Source organism: Oncorhynchus masou, chromosome 31, assembly GCF_036934945.1.
Source record: "Oncorhynchus masou masou isolate Uvic2021 chromosome 31, UVic_Omas_1.1, whole genome shotgun sequence".
Taxonomy (NCBI): domain Eukaryota; kingdom Metazoa; phylum Chordata; class Actinopteri; order Salmoniformes; family Salmonidae; genus Oncorhynchus; species Oncorhynchus masou.
The window spans coordinates 16,016,354-16,035,024 of record NC_088242.1 but is presented as its reverse complement, the minus strand read 5'-3'; positions in this window follow the sequence as shown (position 1 = coordinate 16,035,024).

Here is an 18,671-nt window from a genome sequence, read left to right as displayed (position 1 = left end):
GAATCTAGTCCAATATCTAGTCCAATATGTCCTCATGCAGCTGGTTGGTGGCCATATTGTACAAATAGTTTTAAACTCTACCAGCTATACTTAATCCAAGGTTAAACTTACCCCAGGCTTAAACTACTGCAGCTTCAACACTGATTTAAAGCTGTACTGCTGCCCTACTGCAGTGACTTTGTGACATAGAGCCACCAAATTTCACACACAGCTGGTGTATGTCTAATTTTTGTCTATAGTGCCATTGCAGATTTGGTCTTTTACCCCCCCCCCCCCCCCCAAATAATCTGTAATGGCACCATAGCCAAAAAATCAGACATAGAGTTTAAAACTATTTGTAGAGCAGCAGTAGAGTTTTCAATCAGTGTTGCACCAGCAGCAATGCAGCACCTTCTGTGCCCAGGGACCCAAGGCCAAAGCTCCTCCCCCTCCTTGTCATATCCTTAGCTACTCTGGACAGCTTTGAGTAGGCCTATGTATGCACCACTGTTTCTCTTTCACACTCTCTGTTTCTTTTCTTCTCGTTCTCTTTCTGTTCCTTTCTCTCTTTACCCTCTTTTGCTCAATCTGTTCATCTTTCTCTTTTGTCTTCTATCTGTCACATTCTCTCTTTCACTCACTGTATTTTTCACTCTTCACTCTTCACCATCACACTCTTTCTCTCTCTAACACACATTCAGTCTAATCCTTTGTTAATCTCCTCTCTCTGCAGATCGCAGTCTTTTTCACTGTGGATTTTCCTCACTAATCTCTGTCTCTCTTAGTATGTTGAAACGCTCCCTTTCCCATCACTTTCACATCTCGTCATCACAATGGCATGACATTTAGAATGAGTCACACCACAATAAAATAAAGGGAGTAGCTTCCCTGCCATATTGTGGTTGCTTCTGTGGTTTCCCTTCTTTTTTTATCCTGTTAATATGTGCTATTTAGAAAATGCTTTTATCCAAAGTGACTTACTGTACAGTGAGTGTATACATTTTTAGAATGTGCATGTGATTCCTGTGGGAATTGTTATTTTGTGATTTCATCTAATGGTCATTTCTTACCATATTAGACTCAGTCATAAAGACATTTTCTTTATTTAATGTATTTTCATGCATTGACACTCTTTAAAGGAATATCAGTGGGTTAATTAAAACAATTGAAATAATGACTCAAAAATAAGCAAAGTATAATTCATGAAACAATTAAAGATTCTCAAGCTCTCCAGGGTCGGGCCTCCCGGGTGGCGCAGTGGTTAAGGGCGCTGTACTGCAGCACCAGCTGTGCCATCAGAGACTCCGGGTTTGCGCCCAGGCTCTGTAGTAACTGGCCGCGACCGGGAGGTCCGTGGGGCGACACACAATTGGCCTAGCGTCGCCCGGGTTAGGGAGGGCTTAGTCGGTAGGCATGACCTTGTCTCATCACACACCAGCAACTCCTGTGGTGGGCCGGGCTCAGTGCGCGCTAACCAAGGTTGCCAGGTACATGGCATTTCCTCCAACACGTTGGTGCGGCTGGCTTCCGGGTTGGATGCGCGCTGTGTTAAGAAGCAGTGCGGCTTGGTTGGGTAGTATATCGGAGGACGCATGACTTTCAACCTTCGTCTCTCACGAGCCCGTACAGGAGTTGTAGCAATGAGACAAGATAGTAGCTAGTAAAAAACTATTGGATACCATGAAATTGGGGATAAAAAGGGGTAAAAATAAAAATAATAATTTTAAAAAAGCTATCCAGGGTCTATATTGGTGTTGAATAGCTGAGTAATTTCTGTTGCTCCTCAACTCAGTTCCTCTACTGAGAAGCCCACTGTGAGTCTGCGAGTCTGGAAGTCATTATCAGATGATTGCATTTCAATAATGAAAATACAACAGCAGGGAAAAGGGGAGAGAATGGATAGTGGAAGGGACACTGATTGCTATTATGTAACACCAGCCGTTAACGTTAATTTAGTCTCAAATCCTTGCCTTATTAATGGCACAGCTCCAAAAAACACAAAACATGACAATTAACAAAATACTGATACACTAATAGACAAGGATAGTCACACAAGTTTAAAATACAACGATATACAAGCAATATACAGTATAATAATAAAAATAGTACAAACATTCCATAAAATGTTGTTTAATCTTTTTTCTAAGTAATTGTTCTGTTTGCTTGAGTAATTAGAGATGGAAGGCAGTTCCATGTGATCATGGCTCTGTGTAATACTGTGCGTTGCCGTGAATGTTTTGGGTCTCGGGGACTGTGAAGAGGCCCCTGGTGGCAAGTCCTGTGGGGTATGTACGGGTGTCTAAACTGAATGTTATTTGATTATACAGACCATCTAGCATATTCATTACAGTAATACTTATCATAAAAACTAGAAGAGTATCAGTTAATCTCTCGTCAACCCGCAACCAGGAAAGACTGGCATGCATGTTGTTGATGTTAGTTCTGTATGTTCAGTTAAGGACAAGGCATGTTTTGAGCCAGCTGCAGCTTTGCTAGGTCTTTCTTTGCTGCACTTGACCATATTACAGGACAGTAATCAAGATAGAACAAGACTAGAGCCTGAACAACTAGTACAGTTGATTTTTGTGTGAAATCTTTTTATAACAGACATACCCCTCATACCCCTTCACAACAACTTTGTCAGTATGGCTTGACCATGATAATTGACCATCCAGAGGTATACCTAGGAGTTTAGCTTCCTCAACTTTCTCAATGGTCACACCTTTTATGCACAACTCCAGTTGACGTTTAGATCTTAGAGAATGTTTTGAACCAAATACAATGCTTTTAGATGTATTTAAGACCAATTTAAGACCATTTGATACTGACAGTAACTCCTTATTTAGAATTTCAGTGAGCTCATTGGCTTTGGGTGCTGACATGTAGAGTGTGGAATCATCCGAATACATAGTAATTTTAGCTTTGTGTAAGACCAGTGGCAAGTAATTTCTAAAAATAGAGAAGAGTAATGGCCCAAAGACACTGCCCTGAGGGACACCACACTATACATATTTGATGTTAGGGAAGCTTCCATTGAAGAACACTCTCTGGGTTCTATTGGGTAAGTAACTCTCCAACCATGTGATGGCAGGTGATGTAAAGGCATTGCAAGTGAGTTTCTTCAATAACAATTTATGATCAATAACATCAAAGGCTGCACTGAAATCTTTTAATATAGTTCCAACTATCAGCTCCATTTGGAAGCAGCCTATGTCTTCCTCTCCTACTTCAAAAGTGAATTATTCATATTATGAACCAGAGCACTCAGCTCAGAGCTCCATGCCTTCATCCTGATCCACACCTGGTTTATTTCACTAACCCATACACAGGATTAGAGCGGCTGGACATTTTGCTCGTGTTCAAGTCCAAGGATCAGAACTGAATCACCATCTGGAAAAGAAGCCTTTCCTCTCCTCAATCCTTCCTTCCCATTGATCTGCTTGTGTGGGGGGTGAGTGTTTGGGATGTGCGTGTGTGTGTGTGCATGCTTCCCTCATCACAACGGAACATTCACTTTACTCAAACGGTCTGAAGGAGCCCAATGTGTGGTTACATAGTTTTGACAAGCAGTCTGGCTTTGTTGCGCAACCATGGAAGTCATATACCCATCATCAAACATAGCTCTTCCACTAGGCGTGCAGGGCCTCAGACAGCTTGAGAGTGTGTGCGTGCGTGTGTGCGTGCGTGCGTGTGTGTGTGTGTGCGTGTGTGCGTGCGTGTGTGTGTGTGCATGAGTGTGTGGTTAATGTTCTGTTAGGATGCACCAAGCATGGGGTGTAGCCCCACAGTGACAAGAAAAGACAGTTGATGTAAAGTAAAGCTGAAATGTGTGTGGTATTTCCTGTGGTATTCATCTATCAAGCCTTACATTTCTTTCTCCATCTTTCCTTATAAGCACTAAGCCGGCTGGTTTATGCTTTCTAGGGAAGGAGACTGACTGATCTGAGTGTTCAGTACACACACACACACACACACACACACACGCATGCATGCAACTTACACCATACCCAAACCGAACGAGAGCGTGAACTATCGTACACCATCGTGCGCAAATGGATTTTGTCCCCCCACACCAAGCGCGATCACGCCAAACAGTTTGAAATGTCAAAACAAACTCTGAACCATTTAAGTCATTTACATTTAAGTCATTTAGCAGACGCTCTTATCCAGAGCGACTTACAAATTGGTGAATTCACCTTCTGACATCAGTGGAACAGCCACTTTACAATAGTGCATCTAAATCATTTAAGGGGGGGTGAGAAGGATTGCTTTATCCTATCCTAGGTATTCCTTGAAGAGGTGGGGTTTCAGGTGTCTCCGGAAGGTGGTGATTGACTCCGCTGTCCTGGCGTCGTGAGGGAGTTTGTTCCACCATTGGGGGGCCAGAGCAGCGAACAGTTTTGACTGGGCTGAGCGGGAACTGTACTTCCTCAGTGGTAGGGAGGCGAGCAGGCCAGAGGTGGATGAACGCAGTGCCCTTGTTTGGGTGTAGGGCCTGATCAGAGCCTGGAGGTACTGCGGTGCCGTTCCCCTCACAGCTCCGTAGGCAAGCACCATGGTCTTGTAGCGGATGCGAGCTTCAACTGGAAGCCAGTGGAGAGAGCGGAGGAGCGGGGTGACGTGAGAGAACTTGGGAAGGTTGAACACCAGACGGGCTGCGGCGTTCTGGATGAGTTGTAGGGGTTTAATGGCACAGGCAGGGAGCCCAGCCAACAGCGAGTTGCAGTAATCCAGACGGGAGATGACAAGTGCCTGGATTAGGACCTGCGTCGCTTCCTGTGTGAGGCAGGGGCTTTTTGCCATTATACCAATTATATTAATTTGGGGACAGGTTGAAAAGCATTAAACATTTTAGTCAATTTAGCCAGCTAGCTTGCAGTTGCTAGCTAAGTTGTCCTATTTAGCTAGCTTGCTGTTGCTAGCTTGTTTGTCCTGGGCTATTAACGTTGAGTTGTTATTTTACCTGAAATGCCCAAGGTCCTCTAATTAATCCACACATAAAACGGTCAACCGAATCATTTCTTGTCATCTCTCCTCCTTCCAGGCTTTTTCTTCTTTGGACTTTATATGACGATTGGTATCTAACTTTCATAATAAGGTGTATTACCACAACCGACCAACCTCAGTTTATCTTTCAATCACCCATGTGGGTATATCCAATGAGGAGATGGCACATGGGTATCTGCTTCTATAAACCAATGAGGAGATGGGAGAGGCAGGACTTGCACCGCGTTCAGTATCACAAATAGAACTGACTTCTATTTCAGCGCTTGGCAACGCAGACATTCATTGGCGCGCGCGAGCAGTGTGGGTGCAATCATTGAATAACATGTATATGTACATTTATTTTGCATTTATTTTGCAACGCATGTTACGCTTACACACATGTGTTTGTTGTACTATCCTTGTGGGGACCAAACAATGATTCCCATTCAAAATCCTATTTTACCCTAAACCAAACCTTAACCCCAAACCCTACTTCTAACCCTAAATGTATCATTAACCCTATCACTAACCCTAAAATATTTACTTTTTCCTTGTCAGGACCAGCGAAATGTTCCCACTTGTCTGAATTTTTCTTGTTTTACTATCTGGTCCCCATGAGAATTGGTCAACCAAAAACACGGATGCACACACACACACACACACACACACACACACACACACACACACACACACACACACACACACACACACACACACACACACACACACACACACACACACACACACACTGTCATGTCTTGTTATGTCTGTTCCTGTCCTTTCTCTTCACTCTGTCTCTCTCTGCTGGTCTTTTTAGGTTACCTTCTCTGTCTCTCATTCTTCAGCTGTTCTACATCTTCCCTAACTAGCTCATTCACTCTTTCCCACCTGTTCTCTCTTCCCCCTCTGATTAGGTCTCTATTTCTCTCTCTGTTCCTGCTACTTTCAGTGTCTGATTCTTGTTTGTGTTTTTGATGCCAGAAGCAAGCTGTCGTCTCGTTTGCTTCCACCTTGTCCTATCCTGTCGGAGTCTGCCTGGCAGGTGCATCCTGCATTATACTAACGTTCTTTTTGTTCCATTGACAACGTTGGAAGAGGATTTATGCCATTCCCGTTTTTCATTAAAGAACTCTGATTTCTGTTAAAACCGCTTTTGGGTCTTCACTCAAGTACATAACAGAAGAATCAGACCAAGAATGGACCCAGCGGCTCCGGACCCTTTTCACTCCGCCGTCGAGATCCAGGGAGCGATGCTAGGCAGACACGAGGAGGAATTGTCTGCTGCTCGACATGCCGTTGAGACCCTGGCCGTCCAAGTCTCCGACCTCACAAGACAGGTTCACCAACTCCACCTCGATCCACCGCCCACTTCCAGGGTTTCCGAGTCTCCGGAGCCCAGGATCAACAACCCGCCGTGTTACTCTGGGGAGCCCACTGAGTGCCGCTCATTCCTCACTCAGTGTGATGTGGTGTTCTCTCTCCAGCCCAACACTTACTCCAGGAGCGCAGCCCGCATCGCCTACGTCATTTCTCTCCTTACCGGACGGGCGCGTGAGTGGGGCACGGCAATCTGGGAGGCGAGGGCTGAGTGTATTAACCAGTATCAGGACTTTAAGGAGGAGATGATACGGGTTTTTGACCGTTCTGTTTTTGGGGAGGAGGCTTCCAGGGCCCTGTCTTCCCTATGTCAGGGGAATCGATCCATAACGGATTATTCTATTGAGTTTCGCACTCTCGCTGCCTCTAGTGACTGGAACGAGCCGGCTTTGCTCGCTCGTTTTCTGGAGGGTCTCCTCGTCGAGGTTAAGGATGAGATCCTCTCCCGGGAGGTTCCTTCCAGTCTGGACTCCTTAATAGCTCTCGCTATTCGCATAGAGCGACGGTTTGATCTTCGTCGCCGAGCTCGTGGAAAGGAGCTCGCGTTCTCCGTTGCTCCCCTCTCCACATCACTGCCACCTGCCGCATCACTGCCACCCTCCTCCGCCGGCTCGGATGCTGAGCCTATGCAGCTGGGGGGTATCCGCATCTCGGCCAAGGAGAAGGAACGGAGAATCACCAATCGCCTCTGTCTCTACTGCGGCTCCGCTGGTCATTTTGTCACCTCATGTCCAGTAAAAGCCAGAGCTCATCAGTAAGAGGAGGGCTACTGGTGAGCGCAACTACTCAGGCCTCTCCTTCTGGATCACGCACTACCTTTCCGGTCCATCTCCGCTGGCCCGGTTCATCTGCTTCCTGCAGTGCCTTGATAGACTCTGGGGCGGAGGGCTGTTTTATGGACGAGACCTGGGCTCGGGAACATGACATTCCTCTCAGACAGTTAGGGGAGCCCACGGCCTTGTTCGCTTTAGATGGTAGTTCTCTCCCCAAGATTCAGCGTGAGACGCTGCCTTTAACCCTCACTGTCTCTGGTAATCATAGCGAAACCATTTCTTTTTAAATTTTTCGTTCACCTTTTACACCTGTTGTTTTGGGTCATCCCTGGCTAGTGCGCCATAACCCTTCTATTAATTGGTCTAGTAATACTATCCTATCCTGGAATGTTTCTTGTCATGTGACCTGTTTAATGTCTGCTATCCCTCCTGTTTCCTCTGTCTCTTCTTCACAGGAGGAGCCTGGCGATTTGACAGGGGTGCCGGAGGAGTATCACGATCTGCGCACGGTGTTCAGTCGTTCCAAGGCCACTTCTCTCCCTCCACACCGGTCGTATGACTGTAGTATTGATCTCCTTCCGGGAACTACTCCCCCCGGGGTAGATTATACTCTCTGTCGGCTCCCGAACGTAAGGCTCTCGAGGATTATTTGTCTGTTTCGCTCGACGCCGGTACCATAGTCTCCTCCTCCTCTCCCGCCGGAGCGGGGTTTTTTTTTGTTCAGAAGAAGGACGGGTCCCTGCGCCCATGCGTGGATTATCGAGGGCTGAATGACATAACAGTTAAGAATCGTTATCCGCTTCCTCTTATGTCTTCGGCCTTCGAGATCCTGCAGGGAGCCAGGTTTTTCACCAAATTGGACCTTCGTAACGCCTACCATCTCGTGCGCATCAGGGAGGGGGACGAGTGGAAGACGGCGTTTAACACTCCGTTAGGGCACTTTGAATACCGGGTTCTTCCTTTCGGCCTCGTTAACGCTCCAGCTGTCTTTCAGGCACTAGTTAACGACGTCCTGAGAGACATGCTGAACATTTTTGTTTTCGTTTACATGGACGATATCCTGATTTTTTCACCGTCTCTCTCGATTCATGTTCAGCACGTGCGACGCGTCCTCCAGCGCCTTTTGGAGAACTGTCTTTATGTGAAGGCTGAGAAGTGCACTTTTCATGCCGCCTCTGTCCCTTTTCTCGGTTCCGTTATTTCCGCTGAGGGCATTAAGATGGATCCCGCTAAGGTCCAGGCTGTCATTGATTGGCCCGTTCCTAAGTCACGCGTCGAGCTGCAGCGCTTTCTGGGCTTCGCTAATTTCTATCGTCGTTTCATCCGTAATTTCGGTCAGGTGGCAGCTCCCCTCACAGCCCTTACTTCTGTTAAGACGTGCTTTAAGTGGTCCGTTTCCGCCCAGGGAGCTTTTGATCTTCTTAAGAATCGTTTTACATCCGCACCTATTCTTGTTACACCTGACATCTCTAGTCAGTTTGTTGTTGAGGTTGACGCATCAGAGGTGGGCGTGGGAGCCATTCTTTCTCAGCGCTCTCTCTCTGACGGCAAGGTCCATCCTTGCGCGTTTTTCTCTCATCGCTTATCGCCGTCAGAACGTAACTATGATGTTGGTAATCGCGAACTGCTCGCCATCCGCTTAGCCCTAGGCGAATGGCGACAGTGTTTGGAGGGGGCGACCGTTCCTTTTGTCGTTTGGACTGACCATAGGAACCTTGAGTACATCCGTTCAGCCAAACGACTTAATGCGCGTCAGGCTCGTTGGGCTCTGTTTTTCGCTCGTTTTGAGTTTGTTATTTCTTATCGTCCGGGCTCAAAAAACACCAAGCCTGATGCTTTATCTCGTCTCTTCAGTTCTTCTGAGGTCTCCTCCGACCCCGAGGGGATTCTCCCTGAGGGGCGTGTTGTCGGGTTGACTGTCTGGGGAATTGAGAGGCAGGTAAAGCAAGCACTCGCTCACACTCCGTCGCCGCGAGCTTGTCCTAAGAACCTTCTGTTCGTTCCCGTTCCTACTCGTCCGGCCGTTCTTCAGTGGGCACTCTGCCAAGTTAGCCGGCCACCCCGGCGTTCGGGGTACGCTCGCTTCCATTCGCCAGCGTTTCTGGTGGCCCACTCGGGAACGTGACGCGCGTCGATTTGTCGCCGCTTGTTCGGTCTGCGCGCAGACTAAATCTGGGAACTCTCCTCCTGCCGGCCGTCTCAGACCGCTTCCCATTCCCTCTCGACCGTGGTCTCACATCGCTTTAGATTTTATCACCGGACTGCCTTCATCAGCGGGGAAGACAGTTATTCTTACGGTTGTCGATAGATTCTCTAAGGCGGCTCATTTCATTCCTCTCGCTAAGCTCCCTTCTGCTAAGGAGACGGCTCAGATCATTATCGAGAATGTTTTTCGAATTCATGGCCTTCCGTCTGACGTCGTTTCCGACAGAGGCCCGCAGTTCACGTCTCAATTTTGGAGGGAGTTTTGCCGTTTGATTGGGGCTTCCGTCAGTCTCTCGTCCGGCTTTCATCCCCAGTCTAACGGTCAAGCCGAACGGGCCAATCAGACTGTTGGTCGCATTTTACGCAGTCTTTCTTTTCGTAACCCTGCGTCTTGGTCAGAACAGCTCCCCTGGGCAGAGTACGCCCACAACTCGCTTCCTTCGTCTGCTACCGGTCTATCTCCTTTTCAGAGTAGCCTCGGGTACCAGCCTCCGCTGTTCTCATCTCAGCTCGCCGAGTCCTGCGTCCCCTCCGCTCAGGCTTTTGTCCAGCGTTGCGAGCGCACCTGGAAGGGGGTCAGGTCGGCACTTTGCCGTAATAGGGCGCAGACTGTGAGGGCCGCTAAAGCGTAGGACCAAGAGTCCTAGATATTGTTGCGGTCAGAGAGTATGGCTCTCCACTCAGAACCTTCCCCTTAAGACAGCTTCTCGCAAGTTGGCCCCGCGGTTCATTGGTCCGTTTCGTATTTCTCAGGTCATTAATCCTGTCGCAGTGCGACTTCTTCTCCCGCGCTATCTTCGTCGCGTTCACCCGGTCTTCCATGTCTCCTGTGTTAAGCCCGTTCTTCGCGCCCCCGCTCGTCCCTTCCCCCCCCCCATCCTTGTCGAGGGCGCACCCATCTACAGGGTCCGTAAGATTTTGGACATGCGCCCTCGGGGCCGTGGTCATCAGTACCTAGTGGATTGGGAGGGGTACGGTCCTGAGGAGAGGAGTTGGGTTCCCTCTCGGGACGTGCTGGACCGTTCGCTGATCGATGATTTCCTCCGTTGCCGCCAGGTTTCCTCCTCGAGTGCGCCAGGAGGCGCTCGGTGAGTGGGGGGGTACTGTCATGTCTTGTTATGTCTGTTCCTGTCCTTTCTCTTCACTCTGTCTCTCTCTGCTGGTCTTTTTAGGTTACCTTCTCTGTCTCTCATTCTTCAGCTGTTCTACATCTCCCCTAACTAGCTCATTCACTCTTTCCCACCTGTTCTCTCTTCCCCCTCTGATTAGGTCTCTATTTCTCTCTCTGTTCCTGCTACTTTCAGTGTCTGATTCTTGTTTGTGTTTTTGATGCCAGAAGCAAGCTGTCGTCTCGTTTGCTTCCACCTTGTCCTATCCTGTCGGAGTCTGCCTGGCAGGTGCATCCTGCATTATACTAACGTTCTTTTTGTTCCATTGACAACGTTGGAAGAGGATTTATGCCATTCCCGTTTTTCATTAAAGAACTCTGTTTTCTGTTAAAACCGCTTTTGGGTCTTCACTCAAGTACATAACACACACACACACACACACACACAGTATCACATACACACAAACACACACACACACACACACACACACACACACACACACACACACACACACACACACACACACACACACACACACACACACACACACACACACACACACACACACACACACACACACACACACACACACACAGTATCACATACCCACAAGTATATTTTCTCAATGGAAAAAAGTCCACTTTCCGTTGAAGGCTAGATTTGCCATTATACCAGACTCCTCCCTCTTCCTCCGTCCCAATTAAATCAATATAATAATCGCCATGATGGCACCCAGAATCCACTCCTCACATGTAACATAATTCTAAATCATGGCTTGGCACTGCTAATACTGGGCTAATGTTATCCATCACTAAAGGGTATCAAACCTGGGTACTTCAGACAGCTGAAGACTGCATTCATCTCCATGCTGCTTCGTACCCAAAATGATTTACTTTACTAAATTATGTCCATATTTGGAGTAGTACTACAACCACAGAATGTTGCGTCAACCTCATTCAGTGTGGATATGTCTTACACATGTATAAGGTGACGTATGTAGCACGGTCTACAGACAATCACAGACTGCAAAAAGAAAACCAGCCACGTCACGGACACGGACGTCTTGCTTCCAGACAAACTAAACACCTTCTTTGCCCGCTTTGAAGATAATACAGTGCCACCGACGTGGCCCACTATCAAGGACTGTGGGCTCGCCTTCTCCGTGGCCAAGACATTTAAACATGTTAACCTTGCAAGACTGTCGGCCCCGACGGCATCCCTAGCTGCGTCATCAGACGAGGCTAGGGATCCCAGTCTTCTGTCCCCACATGCTTCAAGATGGCCACCATTGTTCCTGTACCCAAGAAAGCAAAGGTCATTGAACTAATTGACTATCACCCCATAGCATTCACTTCTGTCATCATAAAGTGCATTGAGAGGCTAGTCAAGGATCATATTTCCTCAACCTTACCTGTCACCCTAGACCCACTTCAATTTGCTTACCACCCCAATAGGTACACAGACGATGCAATCACCATAACACTGCACATTGTCCTATCCCATCTGGACAAGAGGATTACCTATGGAAGAATGCTGTTCATTGACTATAGCTCAGCATTCAACACCATAGTACCCTCCAAGCTCCTCATTAAGCTAGAGGCCCTGGGTCTCAACCCCGCGCTGTTTAATTGGGTCCTGGACTTCCTGACGGGCTGCCCCCAGGTGGTGACGGTAGGAAACAACATCTCCACTTCGCTGATCCTCAACACTGGGGCCCCACAAGGGTGTGTGCTCTGCTCCCTCCTGTACTCCCTGTTCACCCATGAATGTGTGGCCATGCACGCCTCCAACTCAATCATCAAGTTTGCAGACGACACAACAGTAGTAGGCTTGATCACCAACAACGACGAGACAGCCTACAGGGAGGAGTTGAGGTCACTCGGAGTGTGGTTGGCAGCAATACAACCTCTTTTTCAACGTCAACAATACATAGGAGATGATCGTGGACTTCAGGAAACAGCAGAGGGAGCACCGCCTATCCACATGGACATGACAGCAGTGGAGAAGGTGTAAAGTTTTTAGTTTCTCGGCATACACATCACAGACAAACTGAAATGGTCCACCCACACAGACAGTGTGGTGAAGAAGGTGCAACAGCACATCTTCAACCTCAGCAGGCTGTAGAAATGTGGCTTGTCACCTAAAACCCTCACAAAAATGTACAGATGCACATTTGAGAGCATCCTGTCGGACTGCATCACCGCCTGGTACGGCAACTGCACCGCCCACAACCGCATGGCTCTCCAGAGTGTGGTGTGGTCTGCACAAAGCATCACCGGGGGCAAACTACCTGCCCTCCAGGACAACTACAGCACCTGATGTGCACAAGAAGGCCAAAAAGATAATCAAAGACAACAACCACCCGAGCCACTGTCTGTTCACCCAGCTACCATCCAGAAGGCGAGGTCAGTACAGATGCATCAAAGCTGGGGCCAAGAGACTGAAAAACAGCTTCTATCTCAAGACCATTAGACTGTTAAACACTAACACAGAGAGGCTGCTGCCTACATACAGACTTGAAATCATTGGCCACTTTAATAAATGGATCACTAGTCACTTTAATAACACCACTTTAATAACACATATCTTGCAATCCTCATCTCATATGTATATACTGTATTTTATACCATCTATTGCATCTTGCCTATGCTGCTCTGTCATTGCTCATCCATATATATATGTATATATTCTTATTCCATTCCTTTACTTAGATTTGTGTGTATTAGGTAGTTGTTGTGGAATTGTTAGATTACATGTTAGATATTGCTGTCGGAACTAGAAGCACAAGCATTTTGCTACACTCCCAATAACATCTGCTAACCATGTGTATGTGACCCATAACATTTGATTTGATTTGATTTATTGACGCATCTGTTAACAACTCTGTTGTTATGAAATATAATCCACCCACAACATTTTTTTTTAAATCCAGTCAAATACTTGGTTGTATATCAACAAATCTCCCTCTCTAAGGTCATATTTAATCCTTCCATGGGAAGAACAGTAAAATATCTCACTTGAATAAAAAACAACATTCCAACAATATGTCCGTCCCTCACCTGATCCCAGATCTGTTAGTGCTGTCTTGCCAACTCTTTTGGTCATTGTGGCGTAATGACAATGGCCATAGGAGTTGGCAAGACAGCATAAACAGATCTGGGAACAGGCTAGTTTATCCTGTGAACAACAATGAACTCCCAATGACATCATGCACTGAAATTCAAAAGTCACTATTTTAGCATAGGGAACTTCTAACAAAATGCATTGTAACTACCATGAAGGAGCATTTTAATGGCATGTTTTGGACAACTTTTATGGTTTGGGCAGTGTTTCGATCATGACTCACCTATCGATCCCCTCTTACAACACTGTGTTGACAACTCATGGGACACTGCTCTCCAAGTTAATAAAGAGAGCTGTATATCTGGTGACCTACAGCAAGTTACTGCCTTCCAAATAACACAAATGTGGTAATGTGAATGTTACAGTGATATCAGACCATGTTGCTCAAACTGGGAAATCTAATTGATTTAAGATATAGGCAAATCCAGATAAAATTCACATGAAGTTGGTGTTTGGATATATCTGAAATGTCTTTTTTTTACCCCTTTTCATGGTATCCAATTGGTAGTTACAATCTTGTCTCGTCGCTGCAACTGCCGTACGGACTCCGGGAGAGGCGAAGGTCAAGGGCCATGCATCCTCCGAAACACAACCCAACCAAGCCGCACTGCTTCTTGACACAATGCCCACTTAACCCGGAAGCCAGCCGCACCAATGTATCGGAGGAAACACCATACACCGGGCGACTGTGTCAGCGTGCACTGCGCCCGGCCCGCCATAGGAGTCGCTAGTGCACGATGGGACAAGGACATCCCTGCCAGCCAAGCCCTCCCCTAACCCAGATGACGCTGGGCCAATTGTGCGCCGCACAATGGGTCTCCCGGTCGCGGCCGGCTGCGACAGATCCTGGACTCTAACCCAGAATCTCTAGTGGCACAGCTACCACTGCAATGAAGTGCCTTAGGCATCTGTGCCACTTGGGAGGCTGTTTGGCTATATCTAACTGAAGGTAATACCTTCAAGGTGTATGCTACTAATGGTTGTCACACTTTATAGGCCCCTGTAGTTGATCTACAGTAATGGCAAATAAATGTGTTGATCAGGGGCTCACCTTATGACCGTGTATTCAATGGGATTCTGTTCTTTCAGAAGGATTTAATTGAACATACTCTAGAACAGTGTACTCAACCCTGGGATACCTGGCTGGCCTATCCACAGAGAGTAGGCTACCTGGGAAGACTCATAAAAACCTAGACCCCTAATGAACAGTTGCACATGAGGATGCACTTGTGATTGCCATTCAGTAAACAAAGGAAGATGACATCCACTGCTTTGAAAAATGTGATATACTGCTTGGTATACAATGTCAGGTCTGCCATGTCATAAATATATTTTTGCAAAGCACAGCAGATCTTGCAAAATCATATACATCATTGCCCCAGAATAACTGTAAATGTGCTTGGAGTATACCACGTGTTATAAATACCCAAATAAAATCTAATCTACTAGGAAAATATGGATAAAACATTTTGGGGTATAATCGTCAAATAAATGCCACCTTTCAATCTGAGACTGGAGAATTGTTGAAGGATATGTTTCACAACGCCAGCCATCCTCGCCAAATGTAATTTACTGGTGTGACTCAATGGCTGGCGTAGCCTGCATTAAGGGGCAATTTGAGGGGAACACAAAAGGCAACAATTTGCCTTAATCTAATTTTATTGCCTGGTTCAAGTCTTAGTTTTTGAGTTTTTTTTATACTTGCATGATGATGAGTTTACCAAAATATCCACACGTGTTGTGTCTTCACATGTCACTCTCTCTCTCTAATAGCCTGGTTACACCAGACTGAACGAGTGAAACAATGGTGGACTCCATGTTCAGTCTGGTTTAACCAGGCTATTAGAGAGAGAGAGAGAGAGAGAGAGAGTGACATGTGCTGCCTTGAAGTCAGCACGAATTCCCAGCGTTCGCTGTCGTGGAATTTCCGCTGGTGTCACACTAACCCAGTTCCTGTTAAAAACACACATAGAAAAAGACTGAATGAGAGAAAGCGAGAGGGGAGTGAGAGACAAAGACTGCTGATGAGATGTTTGCTCAGATCACAGTTCCTCTGTTTCCACTTTAAAATGTGGATCTCTGCAGTCCACTTAAAAGACATGTGATTGGTGGACTCCAGCTGTTAATTGGCTGTGCCAATGGGAGTTGTTTCAATACAAGTAACTAGGGTAAAAGATGAAAACCACCACCGGGCAACTGTTACGATTCCTGACTTTCTCTCTTTGATGTAGTTATTATCTTTATGACACCAGTATAATAGTATAAACACATCTGCCATAGAGACAATTCTTTGTGCTGCCCTGCCGTCAGTTTGTGACATACAGTTGAAGTCAGAAGTTTACATACACTTAGGTTGAAGTCATTAAAACTTGTTTTTCAACCACTCCACACATTTCTTGTTAACAAACTATAGTTTTGGAAAGTCGGTTAGGACATCTACTTTGTGCATGACACAAGTCATTTTTCCAACAATTGTTTACAGACAGATTATTTCACTTATAATTCACTGTATCACAATTTCAGTGGGTCAGACGTTTACACTAAGTCAACTGTACCTTTAAACAGCTTGGAAAATTCCCGAAAATTATGTACTGGCTTTAGAAGCTTCTGATAGGCTAGTTGACATAATTTGAGTCAATTGGAGGTGTACATGTGGATATATTTCAAGGCCGACCTTCAAACTCAGTGCCTCTTTGCTTGACATCATGGGAAAATCTAAAGAAATCAGCCAAGACCCCAGAAAATAAATTGTAGACCTCCAAAAGTCTGGTTCATCCTTGGGAGCAATTTCCAAACAATTTCCAAATTTCCAAAACAGGTACTACGTTCATCTGTACAAACAATATTACACAAGTATAAACACCATGGGACCACGCAGCCGACATACTGCTCAGGAAGGAGACGAGTTCTGTCTCCTAGAGACGAACGTGCTTTGGTGCGAAAAGTGCAAATCAATCCCAGAACAACAGCAAAGGACCTTGTGAAGATGCTGAAGGAAACAGGTACAAAAGTATCTATATCCACAGTAAAACAAGTCCTATATATTGAGATAACCTGAAAGGCCGCTGAGCAAGGTAGAATCCACTGCTCCAAAACCGCCATAAAAAAGCGAGACTACGGTTTGCAACTGCACATGGGGACAAAGATTGTACTTTTTGTAGATATGTCCTCTGGTCTGATGAAACAAAAATATAACTGTTTGGCCATAATGACCATCGTTATGTTTGGAGGAAAAGGGGGAGGCTTGCAAGCCGAAGAACACTATCCCATCCGGGAAGCATGTGAGTGGCAGCATCATGTTGTGGGGGTGCTTTGCTGAAGGAGGGACTGGTACACTTCACAAAATAGATGGCTTCATGAGGAAGGAAAATTATGTGGATATATTGAAGCAACATCTCAAGACATCAGTTGAGAAGTTAAAGCTTGGTCGCAAATGGGTCTTCCTAATGGACAATGACCCCAAGCATACTTCCAAAGTTGTGGTAAAATGGCTTAAGGACAACAAAGTCAAGGTATTGGAGTGGCCATCACAAAGCCCTGACCTCAATCCTATAGAAAATGTGTGGGCAGAAATGAAAAAGCGTGTGCGAGCAAGGATGCCTACAGGAGGAATGGGCCAAAATTCACTTTGACAACTGCACCGGCATCAATCAACACGTTTTTACTGGCAATCATGTGTGGAAACGGCGGCAGGCATGCCAAAGAAATATGACTGACATACTTGGTCAATCTTTTTAGTTATTTACAATTTATGTCAATAAGAAAATACATGTTCGTTCTATTCTATTCCCTGTGTTTTGTTCCTGTCAAAATAGGACAGGACGTATCCAAATCTACCTTCAATAAACACGGCGCGTTGTTAAACTCTATACCCCATCTCCACCAGCCAGTGGAAACCTCAGGAAGGAAGGGTATAATTGGTGGAATATACAAGCCATTCCTTTCTGTCACTGTAGAGGGGAGTAGAAGCTAGGAGGGAACTATCCTTTCCAGACCGGAGACAGTCATTCTTGTTTGCTAGCTAGCGAGCCAGTTTTAGAGGAAGGATTCCATAAATGTTTCTCAAATTATCAGCGAATATGCTAACATTCCATTCAAGCAATGCAGTCAATCCACAGTCATACAGTACAGTACAGTACAGTACAGTACTGGCTGAAATCAGTAGACAAGTTGTAAATGCAACAAGTAGGCCTACTGACATTGTATTATATAATAACACTTTTGAGGGTTTATGACAGGCCCTATCACTAGGACGATACAGTGCCAAATCAAATTAAATCAAATTAAACAGCATGATCGTTATACAGGTCTACCTTGTGTTGGGGACAATAAAAGGCCACTCTAAAATGTTCAGTTTTGTCACACAACACAATGCCACAGATGTCTCATGCGATTGGCTTGCAGACTGCAGGAATGTCCACCGGAGCTGTTGCCAGCCGGCCTCACAACTGCAGACCACGTGTAACCACGCCAGCCCAGAACCTCCACATCCGCTTCATCACCTGTGGTATTGTCTGAGACCAGCCATCTGGACAGCTGATGAAACTGAGGAGTATTTCTCTCTATAATAAAGCCCTTTTGTGGGGAAAAACTCATTCTGATTGGCTAAGCCTGACTCCCAAGTGGGCGGGCCTATGCCGTCCCAGGCCCACCTATGGCTGCACCCCTGACCACTCATGTGAAATCTATAGATTAAGGCCCGATTAATTTATTTCAATTGACTGATTTACTTATATGAAATGTAACTCAGTAAAATTGTTACATGTTGCGTTTATATTTTTGTTCAGTATAAAAAAAGCTGCGTCAGTAAGTATTCAACCCCTTTGTCATGCCAAGCCTTAACTTCAGGAGCAAAAATGTGTTTAACTAGTCAGATAATAAGGTGGACTAACTCAGTGTGTAACAATGGTGTTTAACATAATCTTGACAACCCCATCTCTGTACCCCACACATATAATTATCTGTAAGGTCCCTCAGTCGAGCAGTGAATCTCAAGCACAGATTCAACGTTTTCCAATGCCTCACAAAGAAGGGCACCTATTAGTAGATGTGTAAAAATTAAAATAAGCAGACATTGAAGCTGTTAATTACACTTTGGATGGTATATCAATTCACCCAG